The following is a 15,266-nucleotide window of genomic DNA, read 5'->3' as shown; positions in this document are numbered from 1 at the left end:
CCTTTCCTGGAACTCACTTGGTAGCCCAGGCTGGCCTCGAACTCACAGAGATCCGCCTGCCTCTGCCTCCCGAGTGCTGGGATTAAAGGCGTGTGCCACCACCGCCCCGGCGCTCTGCCTAGTTTCAATCCCTGTTTTATTATCAGCTATGTGACCTTGGGCTAGAAGCTTTGAAGTTCTTTATGCTTGTTTTCTCTTTTGTAAAACACAGAAACAATTGTACCTATCAAAGGGACCATACTCAATACAATGAAAATGAAAGTGTTATTAATTGGCCGTTGGCCTACCATGTACCACCCTAAGTGATGTTGCCTCTTCTCAGAAGGTAATGACAATGTTTTTGAGTTGAAGTTCCTGGTCTCTCTACCTTAAGTTATCCTTAGTGCCTTCCTTGTCACCTTGGGAGGAACTTCCTTAGAGAGGAGGGTGTCTCCGCTCTGACCTGGGACTCCACAGGCTTCAAAGTCAGAACAGCAGGGACTAGTATTAGGTGGACCCTGTCTGCCATCAATCTGCATTCCTAGAGCATGTGACTGACTACTGCAAGCCACCCAACGCAGGAACGATTTTCTTTTATCCTCTTTCTTCCGGATCCGGAAAATTCCAGCATGGAATGTGCTATTTCAGCAACCCCCTAGAGCGGGAAGGAGTAGGCTGAGGCTCAGGGAGGACTCTGGGTCTTAACCTGAGGTGTTCCCTAATTGACTCGATCAGGGGCAGTTTTGACGAGCCCTTAGAGGGGCTGTGCTGGACTCTGGGCGAGCATATGGCATTGTGTCCCAGGAAAGGTGTGAAGAGAGCATTTTATCCGGCAATGGGATGGGAGGTGCGTCCAGGTAACTAATGGTAACCGGGCGGGGCAAGCTCACGCTGCAGGAGCTCCGCGATGGCGAAAAACTACGACTCCCATGATACTCCAGGGCTGAGTCTGGCTTTCCCGCCCGCCCACAGGCCGCCGTTCCCGCGAGCGGTGCAGCGGATTGGCCCCGGCGGAGCGGGGGCTTCCCCGCTAGCAGGTTAGTGGGCGCCACCGGCAGCAGACGTTGACCGGGCGCGCGATGGGGGGGCAGGGAGGACTGGGGCCCGCGCTCACTATTCTGGAAACTGCCGGGCGCCATCGCCGTAGCGTAGCCGCCGACCGTGTTGCGCGGGGCGGGCGCGGAGACTGCGTGGCGCAGGCGCAGTGCGTGGCTTCTCCTGGGTCCCCAGACAGCTGGAGGAGATAAACAGAGGAGGAGGAGGGAGGGGAGTGCGTGTGTGAGAGCGCGCGAGGGAGTGTGAGTGTGTGTGAGCGCGGGTGTGAGGCGGTGCGCAGGGGCGGGCGGAGGCGCTGTCCGGCCCCGGCCAGGCGCCGGGCGGGGAGCATGGGAAGAGGCTAGAGCTGCCCGGGTCCCCAGCCCCCTTCCCGGGATCCGCGCCCCTGCTCCCGGGAGAGGGGCCGGGCCCCCCGGACCGACATGGGCTCCTGAAGTTGCTCCGCTGCTGGTCCCAGGAAGAGACCTGACAGGTACGGGTCGCCGCCGCCCCGTCCCCGCCGCGGGCGCCGAGTCGGGGACGGGCTCCAGCAGAGCCAGCACCCGGGCCGCCCGCTCTGGGCCGGCTCCCGTGCTGGGGGCCTGAGCTCGACCGTCTCGGGACTTCGGGGTGTCCCGAGAAGGGGGCAGGCCTCGGCGGCGAGGAAGGGCAGAGTGGGCCGGGGCTGGGAGGCTAGCAGAGAGCTGGCTGGGAGCTACAGAGGGCTGTAGGGGTCCCGGAGGCTCCACCGGGGCAGAGGTGGAAGTCGTCCTATCACGGGACTTTTATTATTTATTTTTTTTGCGGAGTTTTTGACATCTGATCTGCCGCTGAAGGCACTCAGGAAGAAAGAGGCAGGTGGAAGTTTCGAGAGGTCAATGACCTGACCTGCTCTTTCCGTGTCTCTGCCTCTCCCTCTAGCTCTCTGTCTCTGTTTCCCCCTTTTCCTCTCCCTCCTTCTCCCTCGTGTGTGTGTGTGTTCAGGCTTCTGGCAGCCGCAGATGCCTTCAGTGGCTCATCCTGGCACCAAACTGAACTTTGCCAAGGTGTTTGCATCATCGACTGTAGCGCCCAGTACAAAAGGTCTCTGTTTGGGAGTGGGCTGTTAGTACCCACTTCAAAGGGTAAATAAGAAGTGTAGAGACAGAGAAACTGCAAATCAGCAGGATCCCTTCCTGAAAAGCTTTAGTGGAGCCCACCCCCTCCCCCAAGTCCTGTGGTTGGATGGAGTTACATGGTGACTTCTGATTTGCTCTCCACTGCAGGTGCATTACCACGACTTCTAGAAAGCAGGTATGAGGGGTTACGGCTTGTCTTAGCAGCTGAATATATTTCTCGGGAAGGTCTCCGATTTTCTTAAATCGCTTGAGGTGTAATGTATTGGTGGTGCAACTTGAAAGTTTTGTTCTCAAGTTTGAGTTTAACAGCCGGGTATGGTGACTGCCGTTTTTTCCATTCCTTCCAAGGATGGGGTGGATGATTGGGATAAGGTGTCAGAAAAGTGTTCTTTTTTGTGTGTGCCTTTTTTAAAACAAGGTCTCATATAGCCCAGGCAGGCCTTGGAATCATCATGTAGTTCATGATAGCTAGCTTTAAACTCTTTTTTCCTGCCTCCCGCCTCCCAAATATTGGGGTTATAATGCTATAATGTCATTACAGTTGGCCCATGTATAACAACATGCCTGGCTGTCCTGGAACTCACTCTGTAGACCAGGGTGGCCTCACAGAGATCCACCTGCCTCTGCCTTCTGAGTGCACCACAAGTGTTCCTTTCTAAACAAAGCCTGCCAGATCTCTGTGAGTTTGAGGCCAGCCAGGGATACATAGACCTAGTCTCAAAAACAAAACAAAACAAAAACCCGAGTATAAATAAACAAACAAATAAAGCCTGAAACCGTTTTGAGAAGAAAATGTTTCTGGAGTATCTTCCGGAGGTAAGGAAAAGCGCAAGGTGTGCTCACTGGGCTCCACTTAAATTGTGAATGACCAGTCTGTACTCGTACAGTGAATGAATGAACCCTTTGGACTATTTCTGGTTTGAGTTCATTTTTTCTTCTGAGTCTTTTATCTTTGAAGAATTGACTTTTTGCTGTTGAGTATAATGCCCAAGTTTATTTTCCTGAAGATTTATTACTTTACCTGTATGAGTCTTTTGCCTCCATGTATGTGTGTGTGTGTGGTGCCCATGGAGTCCAGAAGAGGGTGATAGATTCCCTGGAACTGGAGTTACAGATGGTTGGGAGCTGCCATGTGGATGCTGGGAATTGAACCTCAGTCCTCTGCAAGAGCAGCCAGTGCTTTGAATCATTGAGCCGTCTCTTCTAAAACAGACCAGAGAGTAACTAGCTGGACTGAATCTGAGGCTTAACAGTTGATTTCTTCATTGTTAAATTGTATTTCATTAGCCAGGTGGTGGTGGTGGTGGTGGTGGTGGTGGTGGTGGTGGTGGTGGTGGTGGTGGTGGTGGTGGTGGTGGTGGTGGCGCACACCTTTAATCCCAGAACTCTGGGAGGCAGAGGCAGGCTGATCTCTGAGTTCAAGGCCAGCCTGGACTACTGAGTGAGTTCCAGGACTGGCACCAAAACTACACAGAGAAAGACTGTCTCAGAAACAAACAAACAAAACTCAACATTGTATTTCATTTTTCTCCTCTCTTTTGAGACAGGCTCTTGCTGTGTGTCACAGGCTTGCCTGCTCAAGGCAAATCCTCCTGCCTCCTATCTCCTGAGTGCTGGGACTACAAGTGTGAGGCGTCATGTCTGGGCTGGCTTTCTTCCCTTTTGGTGTTATTAAGGAATGTTTTTAATACAGACTTCAAGCATGAGAGTTAAGAGAAGGAAAGAGGTGCTTGGGAAAGATGCCTCAGAGCATGGATGTAGGCTTCTCTGAGAAAAAGTTGCCTCTTTCCTGTTTGGTTTGGTTTTAGCAGCACCAGGGATTAAAACCAGGGCCTTAAGCGTGCAAGGCAAGCCCTCTGTACCACATGGCTGTATCACCAGTCCTTTTTTTTTTTTTTTTAAACTTTTTAAAAAATTTAGTATTTTTTACAAATTTTAGTTACCCTGAGAGAACGTTGAGTGTGCACACATGCATGTGTCCTGTCATGTTTGAAGTCAAGTGACCAATTCTCTGCTTCACTGTGGGTTCTGGGGTTAAACTCAGCCTGTCAGGCTTGCATAGCAGGTACCTTTGCTCACTCAGCCACATTGCCGGCCCCTGAGAAATGTTTGAGATAGGCTCATGCCCACGATGGATTTAATAGTCCATGCAGGCCTTGAACCTGTCCTGTCCCAGCCTCAGCTTCCCAAGGAACACAGGAGTTACAGGCGTGCTTCATCCTGCCCGGTGAGCTGTATTTCACCGGTGCACTGGAGACAGCAACTGCCTGGAGCTCTGGATCTCTTCCTCTTCTCGTCATGTCGTTGTGTGGACCACTGTGTGGACCGCTGTGTGGACCGCTGTGTAGACCATATAACAACGGCATTTGGGTTAATTTGCAGGATAATTGAGCAACCACCTTTATTTCTGCTTGGGACTCCTTCCCCAGAGAGATTGACACACTGATCACAATGGCGGTGTTTACAGTATTTGGACAGTTTGGGAGCTGTCACAAGTGGCATTTCCCCATTTTAAACAGGAAAGCCTTATTCTGGCTTCTGGTTTCCCGGTGTTCAGTCCATGGCTGCTTGCTCCATGGTGGCACAAGTAAGTGACGAGGTTTTCGCCTCATGGCAAACAGAAAGCAGAGCAAGAGGAGGGAGATGGAGCCGGGCAGTGATGGCGCATGCCTTTAATCCCAGCACTCGGGAGGTAGAGGCAGGCGGATCTCTGTGTGTTCAAGGCCAGCCTGGTCTACAGAGTGAGTTCCAGGAAAGGCGCAAAGCCACACAGAGAAACCCTGTCTTGAAAAACCAAAAAAAAAAAAAAAAAAAAAAGAGGAGGGAGATGGGATGGGGATAGCATTCAGGCTGCCAGCCTCCAGTGACCTCTTCCTCAGTTAACACCCCACCCACTAAAGTTTCATGACCTTCCAAAACAGTGCCACTGGCTGTGGAGAAAGCATTTGACATGTGAACCTGTAGGGGCTTTTTCTTTTTCATAACATTCCACCCCTGACCCCCACAGACTCGTGGTCTTTTTGTAATGCAAAATACATTTAGTCCTAGTCCACCTCGAAGAATTCTCCAAATCTCAACATGGTTCAAAAGTCCAAATTTGTACCAGTGAAGTGGCTTAGCTGGTGAGGGTGCTCATCTGGCAAGCCTGACAGCCTTGAGCTCAGTCACCAGATCTCCAGAAGTGGCCCTCTGGCCTCCACATGTGCTCACACTCACATATCCACACAATAAGAAAAAGAAACTTCTCAAACTTGTTTTGAAGTTCCAAGCGCAGTTCCAAGACACTCGAGTCAGACTCTTAAGTGCGAGCCCTTAATGGGAAGAAGCAAGGCAACTGGCCATTGTTCAGTTGGAAAGAATTCCCTATCGACACATTGAGCATCCTCTGTATGGTGTTTTCATACCCTGGGCTTCAGGACCCAAAGGACATAACTGAAGAGACGTTTTTCAAGACAGAGCCTCACAGAGCCCATGCTGTGCTGGAACTCACTGTAGCTCAGGTACCCTAGAACTCATGGCGAGCTTCCTGCCTTAGTCTCCTTAGTGCCAGAATTATAGGCACACTACCACTCCCAGCAGTGACCCATTTAGTTGTTTTTATTTTTCTCTTTTAAAGTAATTTATTTTTACTTTATGTGCGTTGGTATCTTGCCTACATATGTGAGGGTGTCGGATCCCCTGGAACTGGAGTTACAGACAGTTGTGAGCTGCCATGTGGGTGCTGGGAATTGAACCCGGGTCCTCTGGGAGAACAGTCAGTGCTCTTAACCACTATTTATTTCTTTTTTAAAATAGAAAGCGTGAGCTACATGTACAATTCTGAATTTCAGAGACAGCCCTGGACAGCATGTAATGTGGTGATACTTGGCCTTTTTTTGGGCCAGTGGCTTAATGTCTTACCCTGTTTCTTCTTTCCTTCTTCCCTTTACAGAATCTACGGTACATCTTTGGTCTGCTGTATAGATGGCGAGACCCTTGGTGAACTGGTGAACTGTGCTTTCTTAGCTGACATGTCTTAAGAAACCCAGGTCCTTATGGTCACCACCAGAAACCAGAACCTTGGTGTTAACGTGTAATTCTGATTAGCCTACTTTGACAGATACACACTAACTGGTTATATCTTTAAAAATGACTGACGTATATTGGTGGACTTGGTTCTAGTTAATATTCTTTTTTAGACTAGGCTGGCCTTGAACCTGCCTCTGCCTCCTGAGTGCTGGGATTAAAAGTGTGCACCACCACCCCCAGCAGCTAATTAATATTCTTTTTTATCTATTTTAACCCTCAGGTCTGTCTCCTGAGGGGAGAATTATTTTGTCTTATTATGCACATGAAGTCATAGATTTGGAGACTTAACAAAACTTGGTTTAAGTCGAGTGGTGGTGCCTGCCTTTGAACCCAGCCCTCAAGACAGAGACAGACAAATCTCTGAGTTCAAGGCCAGCCTCGTATACAGAGCGCAGTCCAGGATAGTCAGGGCTACACAGAGAAACCCTGTCTCAAAAAAACAAACAAATAAACAAACAAACAAAATCCAAAACAAAGAAAGAAAGACTTGTTTAATTCACACAGCTAGTTAAGAGGCGAGCCTGGGATGCCTTGTGCTCTGTGGTCCTGGTGTGGGGGGAGAGTTGAGAGTGTGGGAACACGATACTTGTCTTCAGATTGTTACCGGGAGAGGGACTGGACTTCCTCAGCACTCCACAAGGTAGTTTGAAGATTAAAAGACAGATCTCGGGGAGTTGGCTTTGGTTTGATTGGAGAAAATTAGGCTTTTTTTTTTTTTTTTTTTTTGCCAGGAGGGTGAGGGTGAGGGGATGGACAGAGTTCCTATATTCCAGGCTGACCTTGAACTTCTGATCCTCTTACCTCTACCTCTTGAATGCTGGTCTTATAGACAAATGTCACCATAGTTCTATTTGTGCCAGGGATCAAACCTATGGCCTTCTTCAGGATAGGCAAACGCTGTACCGATTAAACGGTGTCTCCAGGCCCCACCCCCCTTCTCTGAGACAGCTGGCCTGGCTAGGTGGACTAGGCTGGCCTTGAACTCATGGACAAGCCTTGCCTCTGCCTCTGCCTCACGGTCCTGGAAGTACAGGCATGTGTTTCCATGCTTGGTAGAAACTTCGCTTTCTAAAACATGCTGCCCTGTAAGCAGGAGTGTTACCACTTTCGCTTTGGTTTTTGAGATGGGTTCAAAGGTGGCTTTCACCATGTAACCCTGGCTGGCCATCAACTCAGGATCTTTTATTTTAGCCTCCAAGTACTCAGAGATCCACCTGCCTCTACTTCCCTAAACTGGGATTAAAGGCAAGGCCCATCACTCCTGGCTTGCCGCTCCAAGTATGTGATAGAGGGTTCAAGCTTAAGTAACTGGACTAAGCAGTCTTTTGGTATTTTAAACTGTTACCCTGCGAAACTGTCCAACTGCTTTCTTTCATTTGGATCTGTAAAAAGCTGACATGTATTGATTTTCTGTTTGATACTGGACACTTGCTAGATACTTTTTCTCAAATACCTCACTTAATCTCATCAGAGCCCTTCCCCCGAAAGGCAGACAGGATCGTTATTCCTACCTGAAGAAACAGGTTCATCGAAGCCAGGATATCCACTAGAGGTTACGCAGCCCGAGCGCTGTTATCTGAACCCACGTTGGCCTCCTATTAGTTATGTGACACAGTCCTCTCTGAGCCACAGATGCATTTCCTGGCCTCCGAAAAGAGCTGAGGAGGTGAAAGTGTTGATGGGGACCAAAAGACAGTGTGTGCTTTGCACTGGACCTCCCTGGTCTGCCTCAGGAGCCAGGCTTGTGCATAAAGGAGTACAACTCTGTTGGCTTCCTCAGGGTGAATGCAGGCCTGTGTGGAGGAACCCTGAAAGCCCTGGGCTAATTCTTTGTAGTCTTAGTAAGAGCTTCAGACTCCAGCTTCATGGCATTAGTGAGCGAGACCTGAAACCTTGAAACCCGAGTAAGGGGAGGATGCAACCAGCAGGTCAGAGGTGAGGGGTGTGTGTGTGTGTGTGGGGGGGCTGGTTTCAAGGAAGTTGTCTGTCAGCCAGGGCTGGTGGTGCAAGCCTCTTGTCCCTGCTGCTGGAGAGGCTCATCTGGGAGGACTGAAAATTTAAGGCCTGCTAGGTTCTAGAGGGAGTTCAAGACCAGCCTGGGCAACCTGGTGCTTTCAAAAGAAAACACTGAAACAGGGCTGGGGATGTAGCCCGGTGGTGGAGCCCCTGAAGTAGGTCCTGGCCAGGCTGTTGCACTGCTAAAGGAAGGAGGGGAAGAATAGAGAATTTCCAGACATTCTTGAGAGTGAGGGTCAAGGGTCACTGTTTGTGTTCTTACATTAAATACCTTCTTTTAGGGTAAACAGGCTCACAACTGCTAGAGCTGTGCCAGAGCTGGATGCCAAGAATAATGACCCTTAATCCTCCCTGTAGCCATCAAGGGAGGGATTAGCCCCATTTTCTTGGAGTGGGGGTAGGGAGCAGGCTAGGACCTTGGCCAGGGAGTTACCCAGTGACTCTTAAGCAGTGTTAGGATCAGAACCTGTAAACTTTTACTTCTATTTACAACCCTACATTCTATTTCCAAGCAGAATAAAACTGCTTGTTGGTGAACCTTTAGGGAATCTTTTTCAGAATGGGAGCCAGGCTGTTTAGGAAGCTTCTTCAGTCCAAGCCTTGGTGCATGGGTGCTGGTGGCTCACCTGGTTCCCTCTTGAGTCCCACATCTGGAAGTAGCACAGCTGTAAAGGGAGTACTTTCCTTAGGCCTTTCTGGAGACTGGAGTTAGAGGGTGGGACCTGAGTAACTTTCCTGCAGGACTAGGAATTGCGGCAGGATTCGGAAAGGCACAGATTAAAGACCAAATCAAGACAAAAACCTTGAGGGAGGGCAGCATCATCAAAACATGACTCCTTTTTCCTCTTTTCTACTGCCTTATGATATGTTGATAGGCCCAACAGAAGGCAGACCGGCTAGTGAAAAGCAAAGTTCTGAAAACTTGGGGAAAATGCCCATTCAGGCAGAGGAAATGTCAAGGTGAGTTTTTGCTAAATGCTTCCCAGACAGGCATTTCTTTGGATGGACCTCTACAGAAAAACCTGCTATCAGTCTCCCATGGGATTCTGTGAGCCAGGAGACTCAGATGTTTCCAGAGATGCTCTTTGCTGATAGGACTAGTCTATAAGCCCCTTTGTACAAAACTGTCCTTGTATTAATTATCCATGACCCTAAAGTGGCATGCTTTCTGATCCTCACCCTTTTGAGACAGGTCCTTCTATATAACCTAATGAGCCCTCAAAACCACAGTCTTCCTGCCTCCACTTCCTAACTGTTGGGTTGGGGCCGTGGGCCTGCACCTCTGTGCCAGCCTTTCCTTTCTGGAGGCAGCATTTCACTGGGTAGCCTAGGATAGCTGCAAACTAATGATCCTCCTGCCTCTGTCCTTCTGAGTGCTGGGCAACAAGCATGTGTTGAAACATCAGGTCTGAAGTAGTACTCTTTAAATTTATGGGGTTTTTTTTGTTTGTTTGTTTGGGGTTTTGTTTGTTTGTTTGTCTGTTTGTTCCTTTGGTTTTTTGAGACAGGGTTTCTCCATGTAGCCCTGACTGTGCTGGAACTCACTTTGAAGCCCGGGGGTAGAGCACCTGAAGTAGGTCCTGGCCTTGAACTCAGAGATCCACTTGCCTCTGCCTCCCAAGTGCTGGGATTAAAGGCACACACCACCACTACCTGGCTAAATTTGTGTTTAAGACTAGCAAAGCCAAAATAATTTTTTTTTTCTGGAAGTGTTGGTACCAGGGATTGAACCAGAGTTCTACGTGTTCTAAACAGGTTCTTTATTGGTAAGCTACACCCCAGCCAAGGTAATTTTGCCTTCTTGGCTAGCTCTAAAGAATGATAAGAGATGAAGTTCATTTTAGGCACCTGTTTGGATGTGGTCTGATTAAAGATCATAGAAATAGTTGTTTTTATGGCCTATGTCTGGTGTGAGGTTAGGTTGATTCCCATTTAATAACTTAGTGACTGGAAAATTAACTTTCCTGTGCTTCAGATCCTGCATCTGGGATAAGAATAACACCTGTCTTGTGGGATTGCTATGAGGGGTCTGAGATAACACTTGTAAGCTGGTTGGAATGCTGAGTGATTATCATTTAGCAGCTCAGTTTCACAACTTTTACATGTGTACTCTCCCATCACTGGTTAACCTGCAGAGGAAACTGAGTCTTAGAAATGTCATACAGGAGCTGGAGAGATGGCTCAGCAGTTAAGGGCACTGGCTGCCCTTCCAGACATCCTGAGTTCAATTCCCAGCAACCACATGATGGCTCACAACCATCAGTAATGAGATCTGGTGCCCTCTTTTGGCCTGCAGGGATACATGCAGACAGAACACTGTATACATAATAAATACATGAATCTTTAAAAAGAAAAAAAAAAAAAGAAAGAAATGCCGTACACATTCCCTCTGTGGGGTTGCTCCAGTAGGGACTCACGGCAAGCAGAAGGAAAGAAGAGTTGCATGTATCTCTTGCACAATTCACAATGTTGAAAGGGGTCAGTTGTCACTTGGGCTGGAGGCACCTCCATATTGTGGAAGAGGGCGTGTCTGGAGGACTGGGAGTACCTGTGGTTGAGGTACCATCTTCCTTCTGCAGCCAGGCTGCAATGCCCCCTGAGAATCAACAGTTGTTGGAAGTGGTTTTGTAGCTCGGTCTCCGAGTCTGCCTCTTACTTATTTTGTGTGTGTGCACACGCATGTGCGTATATACAGCTGTGGAAGTTAGTCCTGTCCTTTCCCCTCGTGGGTACCAGGAATAGAACTCAGGTGGTCATACAAGGTGGCAGGTGCCCTTAACTCATTGACCATCCTGCCTGCCACCCCCTTTTTCTTTACTTCTTTAGAGAGGGTCTTGTTGTGGTTTGAATGAAAATGACCCCCAATAGGCTCATATATATGAATACTTGGTCCCCAGCTGGAATTATTTGGGAAGGATCAGGAGGTCTTGTTAGAAGAAGTGTGTCATGGGGGTGGGCATTAATTAAGCCCATGCCATTTCTAGTTAGTGCTCTCAGCCTTGTACCTGTGGATCAAGATGTAAACTCTTGCTACTGCTCCGGCACTCTGCCTGCCTGCGTGCCTGCCGCCGCTGTGGTGATGATCATGGACTCTAGCCCTGGGGAACCATGACCGCCGGATCACATGCTTTCTTTTATAAGTTGTCTTGGTCATGGTGTCCTGTCATAGCAATAGAAAACTAAGATAAATCTCATGTAGCCCAGGCTAGCTTCCAGCTCACCGTTACTGAGGCTGGCCTGATCTCTGCCTTGGTTTTACAGCTGTGCACCACCTCTCCCAGCTTTACTTCTCATTTAAAGACGGAGGAAGAGTCTGGCAGAGTGCAGTGTCTTCAGTTCTTATCAGTAAGGCCGAGGCTGGCCGAGGGCATAGGACTCCAGACCAGTGGTCCTTCCTCAGCACAGGGTGTGCTTCAGTCTTCCTTAAGTGGGGATGATAATAGCTCTATGGCTTCCTCATGGGATTGTTGTGAAACCAAAGGTGTGTGAAGCTAATTAAAAGCGTGAACAAAGGTACTTTGATAGGCATAACGCATTGTGCACACAGCTAGCACGCTGTTTATTGAGTGGTACTGGCAGCTTCTAAGTTCAGTCCGACTTGGGAACATTACGAGGTGAATCGGTTAAGAGCTGGCCTTGAAGGAAGAGAAGCAGCAAATCCACAGTTCAAGGGAGGAGACAGGAAAAGTTAAGAACCAGCTGTTCTTTTTGAGTTGTGATTTTGAAACAGAAAGAGAGTTTGACAGAGTTTAATAGAGATATTCACATGCCAGAAATGTATTGACAGAAAATTTATAGTTCAACTATTATTATTTTATTAGTTTGTTTTTTGAAGACAGAGTTTCTCTGTAGCCTTGGCAGTCCTGGAACTTCCTCTGTAGACCAAGCTGGCCTCGAACTCACAGAGATCTGCTTGGCTCTGCCTCCCAAGTGCTAGGATTAAAGGCGTGTGCCACCACTACCTGGCTTTAGTTTTTTTTTTTTTTTTTTTTTTTTTTTTTGGTTTTTCGAGACAGGGTTTCTCTGTGTAGCTTTGCGCCTTTCCTAGAACTCACTTGGTAGCCCAGGCTGGCCTCGAACTCACGGAGATCCGCCTGCCTCTGCCTCCCGAGTGCTGGGATTAAAGGCATGCGCCACCACCGCCCGGCTAGTTTTTTGGTTTTTAAAAAATTTTTAATTATATGTACGTGCCTGTGAACATGTGAGGAGCGTAGATGCTCGTTGATTCTCCTAGGACTGGAGTTGTAGGTGGGTGTGAGCCACCCCAGTGTGGGTGCTGGGAACTAAGTCAGGTCCTCTGCAAGAGCAGCCCCTGCGCTTTCCTGCTGTGCTAGCTTTCCAGGCCCACTGTGGTGGTTTATGCCCGCCCTCCAAGACTAGTGTGGCCATGTATGTCTTAGACCTGATTGTTTTAACTGTGGGTTCATACTGGTTTTCCTGTTTCATTAATCATATTCCACGTTTTGAAAATTGCTATAGCTAGAAAGTTTATGTTTTTAATTTTTTTTTTTTTGCTTGTTTGTTCTTTGGGTTTTTGAGACAGGGTTTCTCTGTAGCTTTAGAGCCTTCCCTGGAACTCACTCTGTGGACCAGGCTGGCCTCGAACTCACAGAACTCACAGAGGTCCGCCTGCCTCTGCCTCCCACTGGGATTAAAGGCATGTGCTACCACTGCCCAGCTAGAAAGAGTTTTAAAGGGGCTTTATATGAGGAGCTCCAGCCCTTGTGCATCCCTGGCCAGGGGCTTTTTCACAGATGGTCGGTCACAGCACTGTTCACACCAGCCAATAGATAAATAATGTACTATATCAATGTAGTGGAATACTGTTTATCTGTAAAATGGAAATGAAGTAGTGATAGTACAAAGTGGATCTCAAATAAAATTATGGTAAGTGAAAGAAGCCATATACGAAAGGCCATATATTGCTAATGGAACATCTGGAGTAGGCAGATCCGTCGAGATAGGATGGAGAATGGCATTTGCCAGGTGTTGGGGATGTTGGGGAAATGGGAACTGATTGTTTGCGGGGTATGGAGTAATGCAAGTGTTCTGGAACAAGCCAGGGGTGGTGGTTGCACAACAGTGTCTACTGGGTACCACTGAATTGTGTATTCAGAAATGACGTATCTTATGTTGTGTGAATCTGCTTCACTTGAAAAGCCCACACCCCTTTGCTGTCCTCGGCCCTGCCATCTCTCCTCTCTGTTTTTAGGGTTCTATCCTATGACATCATCTTTCACTGGGATGTTCTCAGAAGTTTATCCTTTTGTTAGGGAGTTGGTGGGTGCACACATGTGTTGTGGGTATGTGTGAACGTGTCTTTTGAGTTATGTGTGGAAGCAAGAGGTCAACCTCAGATGTGGCCCACTTTATTAAAATTTTTGTGAGTATATATGTGATATATGGGAGTAGGGTCACAACCACGCCACCGTGTGAGAGGGTCAGAGGACAACTTCTGAGAGTTGGTTTTCTCCTTCCACTGTGGGTCCCTGGGATATACTCAGGTGGTCAGGCTTGCGTGGCAAGCTCTTCTGCCTGCTGACTCATCTCACCACGTGTGGTGATCCCCAGCCACACACACACATCACTTTTTGAGATGGTCTAGGCTGCTGGCTGGCAAGCTCCAAGAATCTGCCTGTCTCCCATCTCCCAGCATTACAGGAACAGCCGCCACGCCTAGCTTTGTTTACGTGAGTTCTGCGGATGGAACTCACAAGCGCTTTACTTTATTGAGTTATCCCAGCTCCTCTTCCCCTTTTTTTAGAGACAGTCTATGTAGCCCAGGTAACCTAAGCTCATGGTCCTCCTGCCTCAGTACCTCCAGTTTACAGGCATGCACTACCAAGCCTGGAGTTTTTAATTTTTTTTTTTTTTGATTAAATTACTGTCTCTACATTTTACTTTTCTGTTGAAGTATTGAATTGTTTTTCTTTTTTTTAAATAAGATTTATTTATTATGTATACACACACCAGAAGAGGGCACCAGATCCCATTATAGATGGTTGTGAGCCACCATGTGGTTGCTGGGAATTGAACTCAGGACCTCTGGAAGAATACCCAGTGCTCTTAACCTCTGAGCCATCTCTCCAGCCCAGAATTGTTTTTCTTTATGTCCAGCACATCTGTAAACATCTCTGCGTAAGGTTTTTGTGTGAAGTTTCCTCTTTAAATCAAACTTACAATTTTCCTTCTAATCTCCCTACTTAAAGCTATCAGTAAGGACACCATGCTCTGTGATAGGATGCCCAGTGTCAGCTTCCTTCTTATAGAGAATGTGACCTGGGCTACCAGATGTGTATAACAGGACCTGCCGAGTCTGAGTCACATTCGCCTCATTTGTTGAGTGTCTGCTGTGTCCCAGGCACTGTTGAGAACCTTCACACTTATTTCATTATTTGTTCCTCACACTGAGGAAGGTATACCTACCCCGTTCCAATTTTACAGATGTGCAAATTGGACCTCATGTGAAGTATATCCCCCCCCCCCCAGAGCTGAGGACCGAACCCAGGGCCTTGTGCTTGCTAGGAAAGCACTCTACCACTGAACTAAATCCCCAACCCAATGTGAAGTATCTTGTCTTCTTCTTCTTCTTCTTTTTTTTTTTTTACTGTCTGGGCAGTGTGTCACACACCTTTAATCCCTGCTCTCAGGAGGCAGAGGCAGGCGGATCTCTGTGAGTTGAAGCCAACCTGATCTACAGAGCAAGTTTCAGGATGGCCAGGGCTGTTACACAGAGAAACTCTGTCTCAAGAAAAAAAAAAGGAAAGGAAAGGAAAGGAGAGAGAGAGAGAGAGAGAGAGAGAGAGAGAGAGAGAGAGAGAAAGGTATCTTGTCTTCTTGACACATTGAGGGAGTTGGAATTCATGCCCAGGTGCATGATTTATTTATTTTTATTTTATGTGAATTGGTGTTTTTCCAACATATATGTCTCTGTGAGGGTGTTGGATCTCCTGGAGCTGGAGTTACAGACAGTTGTCAGCTGCCATGTGGGTGCTGGGAATTGAACCAGGGTCCTGTGGAAGAACAGCCAGTGCCCTTAACCATTGAGCC

The 15,266-nt window shown here is 48.0% G+C and overlaps 1 protein-coding gene across 3 annotated transcripts in view; it reads left to right on the top strand.

Moving 5' to 3' along the window:
- Nucleotides 1-933: 933 nt before the first annotated feature.
- Wdtc1 (WD and tetratricopeptide repeats 1) overlaps nucleotides 934-15,266 on the top strand; it is a 56,338-nt gene continuing 42,005 nt past the window's right edge. Inside the window, exons 1-2 of one of the 3 annotated variants that reach the window (XM_028888110.2) lie at nucleotides 1,339-1,507; nucleotides 2,280-2,307. The gene's annotated coding sequence lies outside the window, so the exon portion shown is untranslated. Of the gene's footprint in view, nucleotides 1,017-1,178; nucleotides 1,508-2,279; nucleotides 2,308-15,266 lie in introns of those variants that run through there. The other 2 variants (XM_028888111.2, XM_028888109.2) reach the window with 2 other exon arrangements.

This window comes from Peromyscus leucopus, chromosome 2 (genome assembly GCF_004664715.2).
Source record: "Peromyscus leucopus breed LL Stock chromosome 2, UCI_PerLeu_2.1, whole genome shotgun sequence".
NCBI lineage: Eukaryota > Metazoa > Chordata > Mammalia > Rodentia > Cricetidae > Peromyscus > Peromyscus leucopus.
This window is presented reverse-complemented; position numbering and strand designations above follow the sequence as displayed.